Source organism: Sapajus apella, unplaced genomic scaffold (assembly GCF_009761245.1).
Source record: "Sapajus apella isolate SASKATOON/1434 unplaced genomic scaffold, GSC_monkey_1.0 scaffold14, whole genome shotgun sequence".
Classification (NCBI taxonomy): Eukaryota; Metazoa; Chordata; class Mammalia; order Primates; family Cebidae; genus Sapajus; species Sapajus apella.
Window position 1 is genome coordinate 8417225 of NW_022436954.1, and position 7549 is coordinate 8424773.

A 7549-nucleotide genomic window follows, 5' to 3' on the forward strand; every position below is an offset into this window, starting at 1 on the left:
AGGTCAAGAGATCGAGACCATCCTGGTCAACATGGTGAAACCCCGTCTCTACTAAAAATACAAAAAAAAATCAGCTGGGCATGGTGGCGCATGCCTGTAATCCCAGCTACTCAGGAGGCTGAGGCAGGAGAATTGCCTGAACCCAGGAGGCGGAGGTTGCGGTGAGCCGAGATCGCGCCATTGCACTCCAGCCTGGGCAACAAGAGCGAAACTCCGTCTCAAAAAAAAAAAAAAAAAAAAAAATACAAATTTCAGTTAATACTGAATAATATGGTCCAGTGCAGCAGCTTATGACTGTACCCAACACTTTGAGAGGCTGAGACAGGAGGATTGCTTGAGACCAGGAGTTCAAGACCAGTTTGGGCAAAATATCAAAACTGTAGCTCTACAAAAAATTTAAAAATCGCCTTTCGGCTCAGAGGAGGCCAAGGTGCAACTTTCTTCGGTCATCCGGAACCCGAGTTCATCAACACCAGTTCATTAACACCCCTCCACCATGCTGCCGAAGTTCGACCCCAATGATATCAAAGTTGTATCCTGAGGTTCATTGGGGTGAAGTTGGTGCCACATCTTCTATGGCCCCCAAGATCGGCCCCCTGGGTCTGTCTCCAAAAAACGCTGGTGATGACACTGCCAAGGCAATGGGTGACTGGAAGGGGCTGAGGATTACAGTGAAACTGACCGTTCAGAATAGACAGGCCCAGATTGAGGTGGTGCCTTCTGCCTCTGCCCTGATCATCAAAGCCCTCAAGGAACCACCAAGAGACAGAAAGAAACAGAAAAACATTAAACACAGTGGGAATATAACTCTTTTTTTTTGAGACAGAGTCTTGCAACCTCTGCCTCCTGGGTTCAAGCAATTCTCCTGCCTCAGCCTCCTGAGTAGCTGGGACTACAGGTGTGCGCCACCACGCCCAGCTAATCTGTATTTTTTTAGTAGAGTCGGGGTTTCACCATGTTGGCCAGGATGGTCTAAATCTCTTGATCTCGTGATCCACCCGCCTTAGCCTCCCAAAGTGCTGGGATTATAGGCATGAGCCACCGATCCCGGCTGGTAATATCACTTTTGATGAGATCGTCAACATTGCTCAACAGATGCGGCACGGATCTTTAGCCAGAGAACTCTCTGGAACCATTAAAGAAATCCAGGGGACTGGCCGGGCGCGGTGGCTCAAGCCTGTAATCCCAGCACTTTGGGAGGCTGAGGCGGGTGGATCACGAGGTCAAGAGATCAAGACCATCCTGGTCAACATGGTGAAACCCCGTCTCTACTAAAAATACAAAAAATTAGCTGGGCATGGTGGCACGTGCCTGTAGTCCCAGCTGCTCAGGAGGCTGAGGCAGGAGAATTGCCTGAACCCAGGAGGCGGAGGTTGCGGTGAGCCGAGATCGCGCCATTGCACTCCAGCCTGGGTAACAAGAGCGAAACTCCGTCTCAAAAAAAAAAAAAAAAAAAAAAAAAAGAAATCCAGGGGACTACCCAGTCTGTGGGCTGTAATGTTGGTGGCCACACCCTCATGACATCATAGATGACATCAACAGTGGTGCTGTGGAATGCCCAGCTAGTTAGGAAGCACACAGGAAAATATTTCAATAAAGGATCATTTGAGAACTGGTGGGAAAAAAAAATTAAAAATCAGGCCGGGCACAGTGGCTCATGTCTGTAATCTTAGCACGTTGGGAGGTTGACGAGGGAGGATCACCTGAAGTCGGGAGTTCGAGACAATCCTGACCAACATGGAGAAACCTCATCTCTACTATAAATACAAAATTAGTCAGGCATGGTGGCAATTACACATGCCTGTAATCCCAGCTACTCAGGAAGCTGAGGCAAGAGAATCGCTTGAACCCAGAAGGCAGAGATTGTGGTGAGTCAAGAGTTCACCACTGCACTCCAGTGTGGACAACAAGAGCAAAACTCTGTTTCAAAAAAAAAAAAAGGCTAGATGCGGTGCCTCTCACCTATAATCCCAGCATTTTTGAAGGCCGAGATGGGAAGATAACCAGGTCAGGAGATCAAGACCATTCAGGCCAAGATGGTGAAACCCCATCTCTATTTTTCAAAAAAAAAATGGTAAAAATCAGCCAGGTGTAGTGGTGCTTGTTGTCCTAGATACTCAGGAGGCTGAGGCAGGAGAACTGCTTGAGCCCAGGAAATTGAGGCTGCAGTGAGCTATAATTACTGCACTCCAGCCTGGGTGACTGAGCAAGACTTTGTCTCAAAAAGAGTAATAATTCAAAAAAATCATACTGAAAACTACAAAATGAAAGTTCTCCTCTTCAAGAGGTTATTATCCTCACCAGAGCAGATCTTTTTTATGAGAAGCAAATATTTCATTTTTCACTCACTGTTTACTTATAGACAATGTTCCATGTTTGTAAATCATAGCCTCCTTAGTTATGTTAAAGGCTATGTAACACTTCACAGGAGGATGCTTCAGGGATTTTTTTTTTTTTTCCCGCTTGTTTGTTTGTTTGTTTTGATACAGGATCATACTCTGTCACCAGGGCTGGAGTGCAGTAACAATCATAGCTCACTGCAACTTCGTCCTCTCAGCCTCAAGGAATCCTCCTGCTTCGGCTTCCCAGGTAGTTGGGACCACTATGCCCAGCTAATTTACTTTTTAAATTTTTTTGACAGGGTCTCATTCTGTTGTCCAGGGGCTGGAATGCGGTGGCATGATTTTGGCTTGCTGCAACCTCTGCCTCTGGGGCTCAAGACATCCTCCCACCTCAACCTCTCAGTGGCTTGTGCCACCCATGCCCAGGTAATTTTTATATTTTTTTTGTACAGACAGGGTTTCGCCATGTTGCCCAGGCTGGTCTGGAACTCCTGGACTCAAGCAATCCACCTTCCTGGCCTCCCAAAGTGCTGGGATTAGAGGTGTGAGCCACCACTCCTGGCCAGAAGGATGGTCCTTAACCAACTATAATCATCACTCTTTGTTGGAATATTTCTCCAGTGTTTCCCATGGGCATCCTTGTTTGCATATTCTTGTGTTTGTGTATTCCTATAGGGTACTTATCTGGAATTAGATCAAAGAGGCAGTATTGTAAAATTTAATAATTTGCCAAGTGCAGTGGCTCACACCTGTAATCCCACAGCTTTGGGAGGCTGAGGTGGGTGGATCGCGAGGTCAGGAGTTTGAGACAAGCCTGGCCAACATGGTGAAACCCCGTCTCTACTAAAATTACAAAAAATTAGCCAGGCATGGTGGCAGGTACCTGTAGTCCCAGCTGCTCAGGAGGCTGAGACAGGAAAACTGCTTGAACATGGGAGGTGGAGGTTGCAGTGAGTCAAGATGGCGCCACAGCACTCCAGTCTGGGCAACAGAGTAAGACTGTCTCAAAAAAAAAAAAAATTTTAATAATTCTTTCAGGGCTGCACATGGTGGCTCATGCCTGTAATCCCAACGCTTTGGGAGATCAAGGCGGGTGGATCACCTGAGGTCGGGAGTTCGAGACCAGCATGACCAACATGGAGAAACCTCACCTCTACTAAAAATACAAAATTAGCCGGTGTGGTAGTGCATGCCTGTAATCCCGGCTACTCAGGAGGCTGAGGCAGGAGAATCGCTTGAACCCAGGGGGCGCAGGTTGCAGTGAGCTGAGATCACTCCACTGCACTCCAGCCTGGGCAACAAGAGCAAAGCTCTGTCTGAAAAAAAAAAAAAAAAGGCCAGGCATGGTAGCTCATGCCTGTAATCCCAGCATTTTGGGAGGCCAAGGCAGGTGGATCACCTGAGGTCAGGAGTTTGAGACCACACTGACCAACAAGGTGAAACCATCTCTACTAAAAATACAAAAATTAACTAGGTGTGATGGCAGGCTCCTGTAGTTCCAGCTACTTGGGAGGCTGAGACAGGAGAATTGCTTAAACCCAGGAGGCAGAAGTTGCAGGAGCTGAGACCGGGCCACTGCACTCCAGCCTGGTCGACAAAGCGACACTCCATCTCAAAAAATATATATATTTTATGACTGAACCTCTAGAATAAATTTAGAATACTATGCTATCCTGGCTGGGTGTAGTGGCTCACACCTGTAATCCCAGGAGTTTGGGAGGCCAAGGTGGGCAGGTCACTTGAGGTCAGGTGTTCAAGACCAGCCTGGCCAACATGGTGAAACTTCGTTTCTATTAAAAACGCAAAAAGTTAGCTGCACATAGTGGTGGGCACCTGTAATCCCAGCTATTCGGGAGGCCTAGGCAGGAGAATCGCTTGAACCCGGGAGGCAGAGGTTGCAATGAGCCGAGATTGTGCCACTGCACTCCAGTTTGGGCAATGAGTGATTAGGCAATGAGTGAGATTCCATCTTAAAAAATATATACGGGCCGGGCGCGGTGGCTCACGCCTGTAAATCCCAGCACCTTTGGAGGCTGAGGCGGGCAGATCACCTGAGGCTGGGAAACCAGCCTGACCAACATGGAGAAACCCGTCTCTACTAAAAATACAAAATTAGCCAGGTGTGCTGGTGCATGCCTGTAATCCCAGCTACTCAGGAGGCTGAGGCAGGAGAATCACTTGAACCTGGGAGGCAGAGGGTTCAGTGAGCTAAGATTGTGCCATGGCACTCCAGCCTAGGCAACAAGAGTTGAAACTCTGCCTCCAAAAAATATATATATATACACACACACATACATATGTTATCCAGAATACACTTGTTATAACACTGCAGTGAATACCTTGTGCCTTTTATTTTTATTTTGCTTTTTTTTTCTTTTTTCTCTTTTTTTCCTGATTTTGATTTTGCCTTTCATTTGATTCCCGTATTTCCTCATGATCATTCATTTACAAATAATAAGAGGTCATACTATCTCATTATTATTTAGTTAGTTATTTTATTTTTTGAGATGGAGACTTTGTCTGAAGAAATAAATTAATTAACTAATAAAATAAAAACATAAAGCCCATGCTTGTCGTCACTCTACCATGGAGAGGCAACATAGAATAGTGATTTTTAGCACACACACTGCATGGGTGCTCCTAGGCCTCCCGAGTAGCTGGGATTACAGGTGCCCACCAGTATGCCCAGCTAATTTGTATATTTTTAGTTTTTTATTTTTTATTACTTACTTTTCGAGTTTAGGTAAATTATCTCATCTTGGCTGGGCGAGGTGGCTCACACCTGAAATTCCAGCACTTTGGAAAGCCAAGGCGGGCGGATGGCTTGAGCTCACAAGTTCGAGACCAGCCCAGGCAACATGGCAAAACCCCATCTCTACTATAATAAAAATACAAAAGTTAGCTAGACATGGCACATGCTACTTGGGAGGCTGAGGTGACAGGATAGCTTGAGCCTGGGAGAAGGAGGCTGCAGTGAGCCAAGATTGTGCCACTGCACTCTAGCCTGGGCAATAAAGCCAGACCTTGTCTCAAAAAATAAAAAAAAATCATCTTTCTGTGTCTGTTTTTTTTGTGACTAAAAATAGTTTCTACATCAAAGGGATTGTTGTGATAATTAAATATGGATTAGTCATACAAAGGTCTCTAGTAGGCCGGGTGCGGTAGCTCACATCTACAATCCCAGCACTTTGGGAGGACAAGGTGGATGGATCACCTGAAGTCAGGAGTTCAAGATTAGCCTGGCCAACATGATGAAACACCATCTCTACTAAAATATATAAAAATTAGCTAGGCATGGTGGCAGATGCCTGTAATCTCAGGTACTTGGGAGGCTGAGGCATGAGAATCACTTGAGCCTGAGAGGCGAAGGTTGCAGTGAGCGAGATCCCACCACTGCACTCTGGCCTGGGCAACAAAGTGAGACCCTGTCTCACACACATACACACATGTCTCTAGTGCATGTATTATCGATATCAGTACTGGTTATTGTCATTATTACTCTACCTTCTAATAAACATCTAAAGTGAACTTCACTTTCAGGAATCTAACAGCCCAGGTAGTGGGTGAAGCACAAAGTAATCAACAATGACTCACAGCAGAGCAATAAATGCTTAATGCGTTAAATACTGTAGCTGGGAGGCAGAGAGCAGTGGTCAAAGCAGGCTTTTCTTAGAAGGCAAATCCTAAATTCGGAAAAGCTCCTGGGAGTTACTTTACCAAGTGAAGAAACAGGACATCCCAGGAAGAGAGACTGGCAGGTGCACAGGCCAAGAGGAGGGTTAGGTCTGGTTTGGAATATGCACAGGTTACCCTCAAGTGGTGGATGATGAAACTTCACAATAACTACCAGCATTTACATATCCTGCCTTGCCAGGCACCAAGGTAGGTGCTACTGTGATCTCCCACTTGAGATATGGCTCTAACCCCCAGCCCCCCAAAAAGAGCCGGGTAGGGGAGGAAGGAAGTCAGACAACTAGCATTTAAGTTGTCCTAGATGGCTAGGTGCGGTGGCTCATACCTTTAATCACAGCACTTTGGGAGGCTGAGGCAGGTGGATCGCTTAAGCTCAGAGTTGGAGACCAGCCTGGCCAATATGGTGAAATCCCATCTCTTCAAAAAATAGAAAAATTAGCCGGGTGTAATGGTGTGCTCCTGTAGTCCAAGCTACTTGGGAGGCTGAGGTGGGAGGACAGCTTGAGACCAGGAGGTGGAGGTTGCAGTGAGCCAGGATCGCATCACTGCACTCTCAGAAGTGGTGGAATGCAATGGGCGACAGAGCCAGATTCTGTCTCGAATACAAAAACAGCCAGGCGCTGTGGTTCACACCTGTAATCCCAGCGCTTTGGGAGGAAGGGGCAAGCTGATCACCTGAAGTCAGGAGTTTCAGAACAGCCTGACAAACATGGTGATACCCTGTCTCCACTAAAAATACAAAAATGGCCGGGTTCAGTGGCTCACGCCTGTAATCCCAACACTTTGGGAGGCCGAGGCAGGTTAGGATCACTTGAAGTTAGGAGTTTGAGACCAGCCTGGCCAAAATGGTGAAAGCCCGTCTCTACAAAAAATACAAAAATTAGCTGGGCATGGTGGCGGGTGCCTGTTATTTCAGTTACCGGGGAGGCTGAGGCAGGAGAACTGCTCGAGCCTGGGAGGTGGAAGTTGCAGTGAGCCGAGATCATGCCATTGCACTCCAGCCTGGGTGACAAAGCGAGGCGGGGGCGCGGTGGCTCAAGACTGTATTCCCAGTACTTTAGGAGGCCAAAGCGGGCGGATCACCTGAGGTCGGGGGTTTGAAACCAGCCTGACCAACATGGAGAAACCCCGCCTCTACTAAAAATGCAAAATAAGCCAGGCATGGTGGTGCTATCCTGTAATGCCAGCTACTAGAAAGGTTGAGGGAGGAGAATTGCTTGAACCCAGGAGGTGGAGGTTGCAGTGAGCCGAGATTGTGTCATTGCACTCCAGGCTGAGCAACAAGGGTGAAACTCGGTCAAAAAATAAAACAAAACAAACAAATAAACAAAAACACAAAAATTAGCTCACGCCTGTAGTCCCAGCTACTTGGGAGGCTGAGGCAGGAGAATCCCTTGAACTCGGGAGGTGGAGGTTGCGATGAGCCCAGAACGCACCACTGCACTCCAGCCTGGCGACAGAGCGAGACTCCGTCTCAAAAAACAAACAAAAAACAAGTCATCTTACATGGTGAG